General features: G+C 44.3%; 1 protein-coding gene across 2 annotated transcripts in view; it reads right to left on the bottom strand.

Annotated features, from left to right (window-relative positions):
* LOC126298405 (MAM domain-containing glycosylphosphatidylinositol anchor protein 1-like) overlaps positions 1 to 16,255 on the bottom strand; it is a 1,040,893-nt gene that overhangs the window by 430,612 nt on the left and 594,026 nt on the right. The window lies entirely within an intron of this gene.

Here is a 16,255-nt window from a genome sequence, read left to right as displayed (position 1 = left end):
AAGGGCAATTGTAGAAGAGGAGAAACGGAACGATCAGCTGTTGCGGAGCATGCTTTCCAGCCAGGTAACCACCATATTCGTTTCGAGGAGACGCACGTACTAGCGGCCACAAGCGGGTATTACGAAAGGCTCTACAGGGAGGCAATCGAAATCGCCAAACACCCTAATGATTTCAATCGAAAGGGGGAGGGCGTAAAATTAAATGGTATATGGATGCCGGTGTTGAAGAAGATGTGTACCACCCGTACACTACTGGGTGATGGCAACGGCGATCGACGGCGACGGACAGCGGCCAATTGTACTGACGTTTTCAAAACACGTGACGTCACGCCTCGGCACGGGAGCGCGCGGACACGGAATTTAGCGGCAGTCAGTAACGAGCCAGTGGGTGTGTTGGACCTTCCATCGAGCTACAGACCCCCTTAAAGATATCCTCCGCGGACGGGGACGAAACGTTGGGAATTGACACAGAATTCATCAACCGACCACGGCGTAACAGCCCGGATAATTATAATGGACATGACATTTCCGGCCGTGAAAGTCTACATTTTAGTATAAAAAAGTATTCCATTTCGAGATGAAAAAAAACTTGTAGAGTTACTAATACTCTTGATAGTGATCGTATTTTTCAAGGACTTCCGTATGGGAGCTCGCACCTGCTAGAATTGCCCATACGTTTGACACGTACACTATATCTACATCTAGACACCGTACGATCCATGGCGGACGGTAGGTATAAAAGGATAAAAAATTAGAGCCAAAAATGTGAAAGAAGACTAAAATATAACTCTATTTAATAATCTAAATTCACCCACCTAATTTAATGGAGGAGTCGTTTCCTTTCCTTTTCCACTCGCTAACAGAGGGATGGAGAAGCGGCTGTCTATAAGCCTCTGTACGAGCCCTTATTTCCCTCATCTTATCTTTGTGGTACTTACGTTAAATGTACGTTGGCGGCAGCAGGATCGATCTACAGTCGGCCTTTAATGCCAGTTCTCCGAATTTCATCAATAATTACTCGCTAATAGAGCACCGTTCTCCCCCCAGGGATTCTGGTATTAGTTCTCAACAAAGTAAAACCCTCTCCGTACCATTACGTAATACTGCCACGTTCTCTAAATTATTTTCTGTATCAGAAACCTGACTCTGGAATAATCTTCCGCAAAATATGAGAGAAATTAAATTCCCTTCATAATTCAAAAGACAACTAATAGTCCACCTTCTATCACAAAAGCTCTCTCTTCCTTATACTTTTCTGCAGATCACGCTCATCAACCTGCGCCCCCCCCCCCCCTCCCTACCTTTTCTCACAATATTTCCCTTCCCACTAGCTACAGAGTTCTCTGTTTAAATTCTGTTCTTTCCTAACACCCTAGCAGCCATTGTCACTGTCATTTCAATCTTCTCCTCTTCGCTTACGACAACACTAAATTTGGCTTCAAATGTGCTAAACTAATCTGTACCATTCTTAATGCCCTTTGTTATTATTATTATTATTGTTGATTTCTTATTGTAGTAGATTTGTGTTCATTTATAAGCAAATTCTAACTTTTTTATTCTTTCTTTTTTTGTTGTGTTATCCAGTCCATTGGCTTGGATCCACTCCCCCAGGTATTTGAATCTATCAACTCTTTTATTTTTTCCATACTTTGTTTTCATACACTTTTCTATTAGGACACAAGCAACGTATGGATCAGAGTGGCTAACGTAGAATTAAAAATGGCGAATTAAGAGAACGAGAAAAAATAAAGCGAAAATACTAAGAAAAACTTTAGGTCCTGAGAAAAAAAAATAGGTGGGTTAAAAGGAGAAATGAAGACTTATACAAAATACAGAAAAGATCACAGATACAATGAGGAAGAGACGGCTAAAAATTTATGGACATTTAAAAAGAATGGAAGAAACACGAAATATAAAGAAAATTTTTAATTACGTTAGTACGCTGAAAAACACTGTAGGATGGATGGAAGCAGTAAAGAAAGACGCCAACAAAATAGGTGTTACAGAAGAAATAATACATGACAAGAATCACTTCAGGCTACTAATAGAAAACGCAAGCTGTGAAGAAGATGAGCCAAAACCCCTACCCAAGAGAGTATGGACAGACGAGCAGAGACGAGCAGTTGGCGAGAAAATGAAGAGGGAAGAACGGAAGAAAAAGAAACACCATAAGTCTTAAGCTGTATGCGGTCCATAGCTGACCAAATTCATAAATAAAAAAAATATTATTATTATTATTATTATTATTATTATTATTATAAATGTTTTATAATATATTTGGCGTGTGTTGGTCCTGGTTAGATTTAAGAAAGGGCCTTAAGCTCATAATACGTTTAGACTAAATAAGCCTATAAGCAAATAAGTAAATAAAACATCTTTCATAACTCTGTTTCTTTGCGTCTGGGCATTCATTGAAGATGTGCGATCAGCATACTTCAAGATATAAAACAAACCGATTACCACAAAACTCACTTCAGAACTTCCACTCAAGCACGGAAACACACACACACACACACACACACACACACACACACACACACACACACACGCACACGCACGCACGCACGAACTGCGATCATTATACAGGGTGTTTGAGGAGTAGTGGTCAACATGAGGAATACGACATTTGAACCAGAAAAGTCTGGTAAACATGGAATTTAAAATGCATAAATTAAGACTTTTGAACACTTCAACTTCGTTACTGTGAAACACGTTTCCTGTGCTGAACAAGTGCCCATAGCTCTTAAGGTATGCATTTTAGAGCCCATGTTTGACATGTTTGCTTAGAATGGTAGTACCTATCATATCCCTGAATATTGATCATTCCTCTTGGGGCACTCTATATACATATTATAAACTTCAGTGCATCACCGCGTCTTTCTGTCTGCTTATTAACGCTGGCCAATCTCAGGAACTACTAAGGGTTTTTCATTCGACTGCAATTGCAGATGAGTGATTCACAAAGAAGGTTTGTGTATATCATTGCATATCACAAACAAGCCCTCTGGCCATAGATAGTTACTACTAACCATGTGCAGCTCGGCGGTAATTATAGGATGTTTCACAATTACTATTACAGGCTTCTAGGTGTTGTAGAAGGAACTTAAGAGATAAAGCTTTGGTAATAAATCATGGACAGAGATGTACCGTCTTGAGTTTGGATATAAAATAAGTTTCAGGATTTGATTACTTATAAATCTCACGATACATAATGGCTGAGGTGCACAACGCAAGTATGGAGAACATTTTGTCGACCGCCTCAATCTATCACATACCATTTTCGTCCGAGTACAACAATGGCTGCGAGAAACTGGTACGTTTTCAGCCAGGTTGGTTGACTGCGGTATTCCGTAGACGGGCACCAGGGTATGTCGACACTGTGTACAAAAGCATGCATCGCAAATACACCTTGAGCCACGACCAGCTGGGTCGCCATGTGGACCACCTCCTGTAGAGCACACAGGTCAGAGCTCATTGTCTCTACTATTTGCAGATTGTGAAATGACTGATTTGATAGTGATCCAGTCTTCAAACTTCGTCCATACAATACATTTGTGGACATTGCTTCCTTAAGGGAACTTTTTCTACTAATCCCCCTCTACAACCATCAGAAATCTGTAACAAGAATTGTGAAATATTCTGCATATAGGGTGGGCAAAACGAAACCGCAACGGAAAATCGGCATGCACCATAAGACAGGCAACTCAGGTTTCATCATCTGCGATCAGATGATGCAATTTGGGCTGCCTGCCTTAAGGCGCATGAAATACACTCCACAACAGAATTTAAGGATCACTTCTTCGAAACCCCTTAATTTTTTCCCATTGCGAAGCATACGTTTGAAATTTATCTCTTTTGTGTCTACAACGTTGCTCTGTAGTGCTGACAAAGCTAGGCAGACTGCGACATCGCCATCGGGCTCGACAACGCTTCTGACATCAAGATGTCGACATATGCGAGAGAGGCCAGAGCTCTGAAGTACATGTGACGTGTAAAGTGGGTTAATGATGTCACATTGGCATCTAATTTCACAACAATTCTGCCCAGCGCCACCGTGGACGTACTAGATAAGGTGAAGGTCGTTACAGCCCTTCTTACCAACATTTCACCCCTTCTTAAAAACGGCTTTCTCGTGGTTTTCATATGAGTTGTCGAGGCAAACATTTCAGACACAACGTCCCTAAGAACTGACACGAAAATACCTCACGGGATGACATTAAAAGCGTCCATGAAACCACCCTTTTCCTTGAGACGTTGATTTCCACACACGTAGGCAACCACGGTGCACCTCCGATACCAGTTGTTTCCCTGCAGGTGCCTAATACTACACTACTGGCCATTAAAATTGCTACACCAAAAAGGTGACGTGCTACAATCGCGAAATTTAACCGACAGGAAGAAGATGCTGTATGCAAATGATTAGCTTTTCAGAGCATTCACAAAAGGTTGGCGCCGGTGGCGACACCTTCGAGAAATGCGTAGCATCACGTTGCCGACTTTGATAAAGGTCGGATTGTAGCCTATCGCGATTGCGGTTTATCGTATCGCGACGTTGCTGCATGCGTTGGTCGAGATCCAATGACTGTTAGCAGAATATGGAATCGGTGGGTTCAGGAGGGTAATATGGAACGCCGTGCTGGATCCTTACGGTCTCGTATCACTAGCAGTCGAGATGACAGGCATCTTATCCACATGGCTGTAACGGATCGCGCAGAAACGTCTCGATCCCTGAGTCAACAGATGGGGACGTTTGCAAGACAACAACCATCTGTACGAACAGTTCGACGACGTTTGCAGCAGCATGGACTATCAGCTCGGAGACCATGGCTGCTATTACCCTTGTCGCTGCATCACAGACAGGAACGCCTGCGATGGTGTACTCAACAACGAACCTGGGTGCATGAGGGGCAAAACGTCTTTTTTTCGGATGAATCCAGGTTCTGTTTACAGCATCATGATGGTCGCATCCGTGTTTGGCGACATCGCGGCGAACGCACATTGGAAGCGTGTATTCGTCATCGCCATACTGGCGTATTACCCGGCGTGATGGTATGGGGTGCCATTGGTTACGCGTCTCGGTCACCTCTTGGTCGCATTGACGGCACTTTGAACAGTGAACGTTAAGTTTCAGATGTCTTACGACCTCTGGCTTTGCCCTTCATTCGACCCCTGCGGAACCCTACATTTCAGCAGGATAATTCACGGCCGCATGTTGCAGGTCGTGTACGGGCCTTTTGGATACAGAAAATGTTCGACTGCTGCCCTGATCAGCACAGTCTCCATATCTCTCACCAATTGAAAACGTTTGTGCAATGGTGGCCGAGCAGCTGGCTCGTCACAATACGCCAGTCACTATTCTTGATGAACTGTGGTATCGTGTTGAAGCTGCATGGGAAGCTGTACCTGTTCACGCCGCCCAAGCTCTGTTTGACTCAATGCCCAGGCATATCAAGGCCGTTATTACGGCCAGAGGTGGTTGTTCTGGGTACTTATTTCTCAGGATCTATGCACGCAAATTGCATGAAAATGTGATCACATGTCAGTTCTAGTATAATATATTTGTCCAATGAATACCCGTTTATCATCTGCATTTCTTCTTGGTGAAACAGTTTTAATGGCCAATAGCGTACTTCGCAGGTTTTCTTTTTAAAAGCACATTTCTACAATTTTCAATAAATTTGGGCAGACAGCACCGAGGGTATTGCTGAGCTGGGGGGCCTTAGAGTGTCCCTTTGCAGTTTGATCCACACATAGGTCAATGTTACAGCCATATGAGGTCACGTCAGAACAGCGCATGAAACGGGAGCCCTGAAAAAGTCTAAGCACCTTTGCTGCTCCGGCTCACGTTCAGATTTTTTGAATGAGTTTGAACGGTCCCTAGTGTTTTCACCCTGTACAGAAGAGCAAAAAAAGCGGTAGCACTGCACTCCAAATGGCCGAGATCACATTCAGTCTGGTTACAGCCTTGTGATATCCATCAAGAAGGGTAAATCCGCCCAAGAGTTGTCAGCAGTGTCAAAGATTGTCAAGAACACTTCCTGTTGCTCATCGCACTGATAACTGTCGTTTGCGACCGCGAAATATGTGGGAGTCAACGTCCCAAGCAAATGGGGGAGTTCATTGGCGCTCTTTATAGCACCCCCTGAGGCCTTTTGGTGCGTCTGAAATGGTTTTTTTTTTACCAATAATACACCGAGCGTTGTGCTCCCTTCCGCCGTTGGATAAGCAGCTGCAGCAGCTAGTCGTATAACCCTAGCTTACTTATTTGTTACATAGTTTAATTCTTAATTTCTTTGCGTGTTTTTGGGTACTTGGATTGTTTAATTCATATATTTCGGGCGTATTATAGTATTTGAGAGTTATAGCATCGCGCTTTAGTATCTGAATAGTGTAAATTCGCGTAGTCGTCTGTCTTCTGTTTATGTTTTGAACGGTCAGTGTCGGTTGGTCACAGCCAGTGTGCTCCCTGCCGCCGTTGGATACGCAGCTGCAGCAGCAAGTAGTATACCCCTAGCTTTACCCCTAGCTTACTTACTTGTTACATAGTTTAATTCTTAATTTCTTTACGTGTTTTTGGGTACTTGCATTGTTTAATTCATAAATTTCGGGCGTATTATAGTATTTGAGAATTGTAGCATCGCACTTTAGTGTTTACTTCGTAGATTCTTACTTAAATTGAGTGTGAGTTTCGTATAGGAGGTGTAATTTCGAGTTTTAGTTACTGTAATCGTAAATTCAGACAGATTGTAGCCCAGTCGTTAGGCATTTGTACAGGTTAGTTAATACATTCTTTGCTTGTTTCCCTTGCGTTATCTGACTCGTGTTTCAATAACTGTTGTTAAACATAGATTAGAATGGACAGGGACTGTGATTTTTGTGTTCGGATGAGGGCTGAGTTGGCATCCCTTCGCTCACAGCTGCAAGCGGCGCTGACTTCGGTCATGCAGCTTGAGGCTGTTGCCAATGGGCACCACTGTGGGGAGGCGGGGATGTCAACCTCGTCCCGTCTGTCCCCAGATCGGTCTGCCGCTGTGGTTGCCCCGGTTGCTGCCCGCAGTGGGTCTCAGCCCTCGCCTGTGGTTGATTGGGAGGTCGTTCCAAGGCGTGGCAGGCAGCGAAAGACGTCCCCGGAGGCTAATCAGAAAGCCTCTCCGGTGCGTCTGACAAACAGGTTTCAGGCACTGTCTCTGGCTGAGCCAGATGCAGCTGCCTGCCCTGTTTCAGAGGATGATTCTCAGTCTTCAAGGTCCGGGCAATCACAGAGGGTGGGCTTATTGGTAGTTCGGAGCTCCAATGTTAGGCGCGTAATGGGGCCCCTTAGGGATATGGCGGCTAAGGAGCGGAAGAAATCCAGTGTGCACTCCGTGTGCATTCCGGGTGGAGTCATTCCTGATGTGGAAAGGGTCCTTCCGGATGCCATGAAGGGCACAGCTTGCAGTCAGCTGCAGGTGGTGGCACATGTCGGCACTAATGACGTGTGTCGCTTTGGATCTGAGGAAATTCTCTCTGGATTCCAGCAGCTATCTGATTTGGTGAAGGCTGTCGGTCTTGCTTACGAGATGAAGGCAGAGCTCACCATCTGCAGCATCGATGACAGAACCGACTGCGGACCTTTGGTGCAGAGCAGGGTGGAGGGTCTGAATCAGAGGCTCAGACGGTTTTGCGACCGTGTTGGCTGCAGATTCCTTGACTTGCTCCATATGGTGGTGGGGTTTCTGGTACAGCTGAATAGGTCAGGAGTTCACTACACTCAGCTGGCGGCTACACGGGAAGCGGAGGCTGTGTGGCGTGGACTGGGAGTTTTTTTAGGTTAGAAGGCCTCGGGAAAGTACGGGGTGGGCTGCAATCTCAAAGGGTGCATGGCAAATACAGGACGTGCTTGGATCAAGGAACAGTCGGAATTGTAGTTGTAAATTGTTGTAGTTGTGCTGGGAAAGTCCCTGAGCTTCAAGTGCTAATAGAAAGCACAGAAGCTGAAATAGTTACAGGTACAGAAAGCTGGCTAAAGCCTGTAATAAGTTCTGCAGAAATTTTTACGAAGTCTCAGACGTTGTCCAGGAAAGATAGATTAGGCAGAGTTGGTGGTGGAGTGTTTGTGTCTGTCAGTAGTGGATTATCTTGTTGTGAAGTCGAAGTAGATACTCCGTGCGAATTGGTATGGGTGGAGGGTATACTTAACAGCCGAACTAAGATAATAATTGGCTCCTTCTACCAACCCCCAGATTCCGATGATATAGTTGCGGAACAGTTCAGAGAAAATTTGAGTCTCGTAACAAATAAATACCCCACTCATACGGTTATAGTTGGTGGGGACTTCAACCTTCCCTCGATATGTTGGCAAAAATACTTGTTCAAAATCGGTGGTAGGCAGAAAACATCTTCCGAGATTTTCCTAAATGCTTTCTCCGAAAATTATTTCGAGCAGTTAGTCCACGAATCCACGCGAATTGTAAATGGTTGCGAAAACACACTTGACCTCTTAACCACAAACAATCCAGAGCTATTAGAGAGCATCATGACTGATACAGGGATTAATAACCACAAGGTCATTGTAGCTAGGCTCAATACCGTTTCTTCCAAATCCACCAGAAACAAACGCAAAATAATTTTATTTAAAAAAGCGGATAAAGAGTCTCTAGAAGCCTTCCTAAGAGACAATCTCCATTCCTTCCGAACTGACTATGCAAATGTAGACGAGATGTGGCTCAAATTCAAAGATATATTAGCAACAGCAATTGACAGATTCATACCTCATACATTGGTAAGAGATGGTACACAAAACAGGTCCGAACTCTGTTGCAGAGGTAACGGAAAAAGCATGTGAAGTTCAGTAGAACGCGAAATCCCGAAGACTGTCTAAAATTTACAGACGCGCGAAATTTGGCTCGGACTTCAATGCGAGATGCCTTTAATAGGCTCCACAACGAAACATTGTCTCAAAATTTGGTAGAAAATCCGAAGAAATTCTGGTCGTATGTAAAACACAAGCGGCAAGACGCAGTCAATACCTTCGCTGCGCAGTGCCGATGGTACTGTTACCGAAGACTGTGCCGCTAAAGCGGAGTTATTGAACGCAGTTTTCCGAAATTCCTTCACCACGGAAGATGAATGGAATATTCCAGAATTTGAAATATGAACAGCTGCTAGCATGAGTTTCTTAGAAGTAAATACCTTAGGGGTTGCGAAGCAACTCAAATCACTTGATACGGGCAAGTCTTCAGGTCCAGATTGTATACCGATTAGGTCCCTTTTAGATTACGGTGATAAAATAGCTACCTACTTAGCACTCATATACAACCGCTCGCTCACCGATAGATCTGCACCTACAGATTGGAAAATTGCGCAGGTCGCACCAGTACTTAAGAAGGGTACTAGGAGTAATCCATCTAACTACAGACCTATATCATTGACGTCGGTTTGCAGTAGGGTTTTGGAGCATATACTGTATTCAAACATTATGAATCACCTCGAAAGGAACGATCTATTGATACGTAATCAGCATGGTTTCAGAAAATATCGTTCTTGTGCAACGCAGCTAGCTCTTTACTCGCACGAAGTAATGGCCGCTATCGACAGGGTATCTCAGGTTGATTCCGTATTTCTAGATATCCAGAAAGCTTTTGACACCGTTACTCACAAGCGACTTCTAATCAAGCTGCGGACCTATGGGGAATCGTCTCAGTTTTGCGACTGGATTCCTGATTTCCTGTGAGAAAGGTCACAGTTCGTAGTAATAGACGGCAAATCATCGAGTAAAACTGAAGTGATATCAGGTGTTCCCCATGGAAGCGTCCTGTGACCTCTGCTGTTTCTGATCTACATAAATGACCTGGGCGACAATCTGAGCAGTTCTCTTAGGTTGTTCGCAGAAGATGCTGTAATTTACCGTCTAGTAAGGTCATCCGAAGACCAGTATCAGTTGCAAAGCGATTTAGAAAAGATTGCTGTATGGTGTGGCAGGTGGCAGTTGACGCTAAATAACGAAAAGTGTGAGGTGATCCAGATGAGTTCGAAAAGAAATCCGTTGGAATTCGATTACTCGATAAATAGTACAATTCTCGAGGCTGTCAATTCAACTAAGTACCTGGGTGTTAAAATTACGAACAACCTCAGTTGGAAAGACCACATAGATAATATTGTGGGGAAGGCGAGCCAAAGGCTGCGTTTCACTGGCAGAACAATTAGAAGATGCAAGAAGTCCACTAAAGAGTCAGCTTACACTGCACTCGTTCGACCTCTGTTAGAATATTGCTGCGCGGTGTGGGATCCTTACCAGGTGGGATTGACGGAGGACATGGAAAGGGTGCAAAAAAGGGCAGCTCGTTTTGTATTATCGCGTAATAGGGGAGAGAGTGTGGTAGATATGATACGCGAATTGGGATGGAAGTCATTACAGCAAAGACGTTTTTCGTCGCGGCGAGATCTATTTACGAGATTTCAGTCACGAACTTTCTCTTCCGAATGCGAAAATATTTTGTTGAGCCCAACCTACATAGATAGGAATGATCATCAAAATAAAATAAGAGAAATCAGAGTACGAACAGAAAGGTTTAGGTGTTCGTTTTTCCCGCGCGCTGTTCGGGAGTGTAATGATAGAGAGATAGTATGATTGTGGTTCGACGAACCCTCTGCCAAGCACTTAAATGTGAATTGCAGATTATTCATGTAGATGTAGAGCATCATGATTCTGACCTCCATTGTAGAAGCATCAAAAGAAGGGTTTCAATGTTAGTAAGAGGGGCTGTGATGACCTTCCCATCGTATGATACAACCACGAAGGTGTTGTGCAGAATTGTTGTGAAATTTGATCCGATGTGATGTCATTAATCCACTGCACACGTCACATGAATATCTGAACTCAGGCCTTTTCTCAGTATGTGTCGAAACCTTGACGTTTGAAGCGACAGAGGTAGTCCGAGGGCGACGTCGCGGGCTGCCTCGCTTACATAGCATTACAGAGGAAGGTTGTAGCCACCTGTGAGTCAAATTTTAATCTTAGGCATCGAAATGTGAGACAATTACGTAGTTTCGAAAAAGTGATACTTTAATTCTGTTGCGCAGTTTACTGTCTTCCCCATTTATTTTGTCCACCCTGTAAATAATGCTTTTCTGGTTATACATACTCATGCATGTAACATACCTATTGCATGAACCAAGAAATATTGGCTGAAGAATCAATGCGCAAATGACCTGACCTTAAACACACGGCATCTAAAATCATTTTACAATTCAAGTAAAAGGTGTGCGATCCCAATAAGTGAGTCCAACTGAGCATTGTGTTTGCGTGGGACGTTCCATGGGTTATTCTCCCACGGAAATCTCTGGTACGAAAAGATCTTTCTGGGTTTCAGTTATTAAGGGATACTTGGAAATACATTTGTGGAAGATTTTCTTAATCGCGATGGTAAGCAAAGAACATGGTGTTTCCTTAATTTCCTCAAAAAAAGAAAAGTTGATTTTATTGTTTTCAATTGCGAATTTTAATTCCGTTGACCAGCAATTCGGCAGACGGCGTGCAGTATCACGAATATGTATGTACCTGCGTGCTTTAGAAGGAGCAGGATTTGACGGAGGGCGCTAATCTCGACAGTGGTAGTTCGTACAGTCATGATCTATGAGCATGCGCCACCCTGACAATCTCTGGTATAAATTTAGTGGCGTGTATCAGCAATCTTCAGTGTCTTAAGTGTGAAAGTTACGTAAAGATCACTGCCTCGTACTTCGCCGATATACCATGGCAAGATGTCGATGCCATCCGGCTGCAGTCCCTAAATCTCATAGAATATTCACTATGCTTGGAAAACATCAAGAAGCACAGTTTTTATATGTAATTTTACACTACTTTGCGACGTATTTTCGCTCAGTATACCTCACACAGTTTACCTTGCTCTTTCAGACTTCTTATGCCACTACGAAGTATTAATATCTCTGTGTCTTGGGTGAATATTTCGTCGATATAGGATGACATCATGTGTGCTGTGAGTGCTGATAAATGTAACTAAAACAGTCTAATGCGTTATTCACTTATGTATTTCTCCAAATAAATAAGTGACTAACGCAATAACTTGTTTTATTTTTATCTGTGGTTCGGTATACTGACAACGGCTACCAGCTGTTTTAACGTAATATACCGCAGGTTTTGACCATGAATTTTTATTTGGTACTATACCGTCTTGCACTGACGTATATTCCATGATGAATTTAATTTCACACGTTTCATGATGCATAACGTACACACCATGTAAAAGCTGAGAACCACGTCATAGGAACAGCGTCTTCTGCTACGTAAATTTACATACAAGATGTTTCAGATAAGTATTTCTGTAAGACGTTATGACATATCACATAGTTTTAAAATTTTTACCACGCTCAGGCCACTCTGATATCAATTTGAAAACAATTTTTTTTAAATTCTGTAGTAACCCTCTGGTCAGAGTGTAATTCACATTGGTGAGTTCTCCTGCTGGAGAGATAACTATGGAACAACCGTTTCATGATTAACAAGCACATTTTCCGACAGGTTAATGTGTCCTATAACTGGACTAGTAGCTTGGAAGGAGATTGAGTGATCGATTTACCAGTTTTCTTCAATGTAACTGCTTGGTCCTTTTTATCTTAAATACACTGTAAATTGCTCTCCGGCAATCTAGCGCTAAAGAAACTATAAAACCTTAAAGCACTTGAGGTAAAAGTTCCTTCAGAAAGGCCACCGCCGACTTCCTTCCCCTTTCCCTCGGTGTCGATGGGACATTAAATTTCCAGCCTCCTTCTTTCTCCTTCAGGCACTCAACCTTTATCCTCGACATCGAGGTCACTGCATACAGGAACACCAAAGATATTACGTTTCCTGGCCTTGGCTCGTAAAACATCGAAATCAGTACGCTCCTTTTTCCGGCATTAATCTGATAATCCGAGACACTTCCATGAGCAAAATGCATCATGAGAGCTCACCTCTTTTCCAACGCAAATAACAGTTCCACACCTACGTTACGTAACTTTTTTTGACGACTCGAAGTTGGAGCTCCCTAATTACACCGGACAGAGTGCACCGAATGAACACAATCGACACGGAGCACTTAATTAACAGGGTAATCGGTAGCCATTGCTAAAATGGTGCGTACAACCTCGTAAATAATGGAGAAACGTCTAAACATTATTAGCTACCCTTTAAGCACGTTTCCGGACTCGTAAGAGGAAGGAAGGAGTACTGGGATGATGTCGCGGATGGAGAAGCAAATCAGCCATGTACTTTCAAAGGAACCATCCCGGGAATTGCCTGGAGCGATTTAAGGAAATCACGGAAAACCTAAATCTGGATGCCCGGACGCAGGTTTGAACCACCGTTCTCCCGAATGCGAGTCCAGTGTGCTACTCACTGTGCGGATTCGTATTTCTTTTTTTGTATCCCCGCCAAGCGGCTGCGTAGGAAGGAGACATTTGAACATCCACCAGACAGTGACACTGACACCCGGAGGTAATATTAGTGAATAGAGGTGCTCGCTCGTTACCTTTCGCACTGGTGCGGACAGCCACAAACGACTTCCGATGGGCGAAGTCTCCGGCCCTCTAAGCCATGTAAATTTGGCAGCACAGCAATCAGCGCGCTTCAGTAACGCAAACACCAAGAACCTGGCCCACAGTCAGCACTGGCGGCTTACAGTCAGTTCATCAGACCTGCTGCATGGTCAACAGCATAGCAGAAAAACAGAGCCTTTTATTTCCTAGAAGAGAAGAAATATCAAGAGGAAAGAGCTTCTACGAAGGACAGCGTTACGTAAAGTTCATGAAAAGACAAACGTGCAGACTGAAGGAGCAACGCAACAGTGTTACGCTTTCAGTGTAAATTGGATGAGAGACAGATTCAGTAAAGGAGCTCGCAGCGCAGCCGAAAATATCCCTTCGGCTCCCAGATGAGTTCACTGGTACGAAAGACGAGCATGTTATTCACTTTACTCTGTTGAAATCCAAACATATACACATGCTAGCAGTAGGAATTCATATTTTTTCGAGAATATACTGGGCGGCTCAAAATGAACATAGGAATTATAAACAGCTGTAGCTATTTAATGACTAGCGATACAGAAAAAAGACTTACAGAGCTCACAGTACAGAAAATATTCCGACAGAGATAAAATCAAGCACCTACAAATTTTGTCAACATTCGCAGATGACATAGGCAGTTTCAATAAACGTGTATCAGCAACAAACGTTGGATTGATCTGCCTTTCGTGTGAACGCAGTCAATCTAAAACGACGTAAGAAGCCACTAGGGAGCAACAAATACCACAGACAACGATTTGGCGGGTTTTTGACACGAAACACGATATGAAACATTAGATAATTCAAACGTTACTGCACCTGAAACAGGAATACTATCTCAATTATACGAATTACGTTGCAGCAGTGGTGAAGCCATGGAGAAAGAAACATTTCGTGCACGTATCAGTTTTAGTGATGAAGCAACCTTATCACTAAGTGGTAAGGTTAATCGACGCAACACTTGAATATGGGGTACAAAAATAGCCTTCGTGTGTAAATGAGAATCCGAGTGCCTCACTGAATTATTTATTTATTTATTTAGCGTATGACAATGCACTTCATTTTATACTTCTTACAACGATATACATAAAAAACACAATAAAATACGCTATATAAGAAGTATAAAACATACAGATATAGGGAAATACAATTAAGTACAAACAAAGATTATATATGGTCAATACAATTAAATACAAACATCAAGATTATGTATAAAGTCCTTTGCGGCGTTTGTTGCCATCAGAAAATCACTGAACTTGCCACTGTATGCTCTTTTGTCGCACTCTTGGACGATATGGCGGATGGTCTGTCTGTTGGTGGTCTTTTTCCCCATTTGTCAAGAGTATCTGCACATCATCTGTGATTTGTGCGTATTATGTTAAGGGATGTCCATATTTTACGCGTTAGTTCATATCCGGGCGGTCTCTCAGTGATGCAGGGGAGAGCTTGACAATGCTCACGGTACACCTATTGCCATTGTTCCCTCCAGGTCTTTATTACCTAATGTTTACACTTTGAAATTCCTTGGCTGTTATCATACACTCCTGGAAATGGAAAACAGAACACATTGACACCGGTGTGTCAGACCCACCATACTTGCTCCGGACACTGCGAGATGGCTGTACAAGCAATGATCACACGCACGGCACAGCGGACACACCAGGAACCGCGGTGTTGGCCGTCGAATGGCGCTAGCTGCACAGCATTTGCGCACAGCCGCCGTCAGTGTCGGCCAGTTTGCCGTGGCATACGGAGCTCCATCGCAGTCTTTAACACTGGTAGCATGCCGCGACAGCGTGGACGTGAATCGTATGTGCAGTTGACGGACTTTGAGCGAGGGCGTATAGTGGGCATGCGGGAGTCCGGGTGGATGTACCGCCGAATTGCTCAACACGTGGGGCGTGAGGTCTCCACAGTACATCGATGTTGTCGCCAGTGGTCGGCGGAAGGTGCACGTGCCCGTCGACCTGGGGCCGGACCGCAGCGAAGCACGGATGCACGCCGTAGGGGACCGCACCGCCACTTCCCAGCAAATTAGGGACACTGTTGCTCCTGGGGTATCGGCGAGGACCATTCGCAACCGTCTCCATGAAGCTGGGCTACGGTCCCGCACACCGTTAGGCCGTCTTCCGCTCACGCCCCAACATCGTGCAGCCCGCCTCCAGTGGTGTCGCGACAGGCGTGAATGGAGGGACGAATAGAGACGTGTCGTCTTCAGCGATGAGAGTCGCTTCTGCCTTGGTGCCAATGATGGTCGTATGCGTGTTTGGCGCCGTGCAGGTGAGCGCCACAATCAGGACTGCATACGACCGAGGCACACAGGGCCAACACCCGGCATCATGGTGTGGGGAGCGATCTCCTACACTGGCCGTACACCTCTGGTGATCGTCGAGGGGACACTGAATAGTGCATGGTACATCCAAACCGTCATCGAACCCATCGTTCTACCATTCATAGACCGGCAAGGGAACTTGCTGTTCCACCAGGACAATGTACGTCCGCATGTATCCCGTGCCACCCAACGTGCTCTAGAAGGTGTAAGTCAACTACCCTGGCCAGCAAGATCTCCGGATCTGTCCCCCATTGAGCATGTTTGGGACTGGATGAAGCGTCGTCTCACGCGATCTGCACGTCCAGCACGAACGCTGGTCCAACTGAGGCGCCAGGTGGAAATGGCATGGCAAGCCGTTCCACAGGACTACATCCAGCATCTCTA

Source organism: Schistocerca gregaria, chromosome X (assembly GCF_023897955.1).
Source record: "Schistocerca gregaria isolate iqSchGreg1 chromosome X, iqSchGreg1.2, whole genome shotgun sequence".
NCBI classification, from domain to species: domain Eukaryota; kingdom Metazoa; phylum Arthropoda; class Insecta; order Orthoptera; family Acrididae; genus Schistocerca; species Schistocerca gregaria.
The sequence above is the reverse complement of the archived record's forward strand: the minus strand, read 5'-3'. Positions and strand labels throughout refer to the sequence as shown.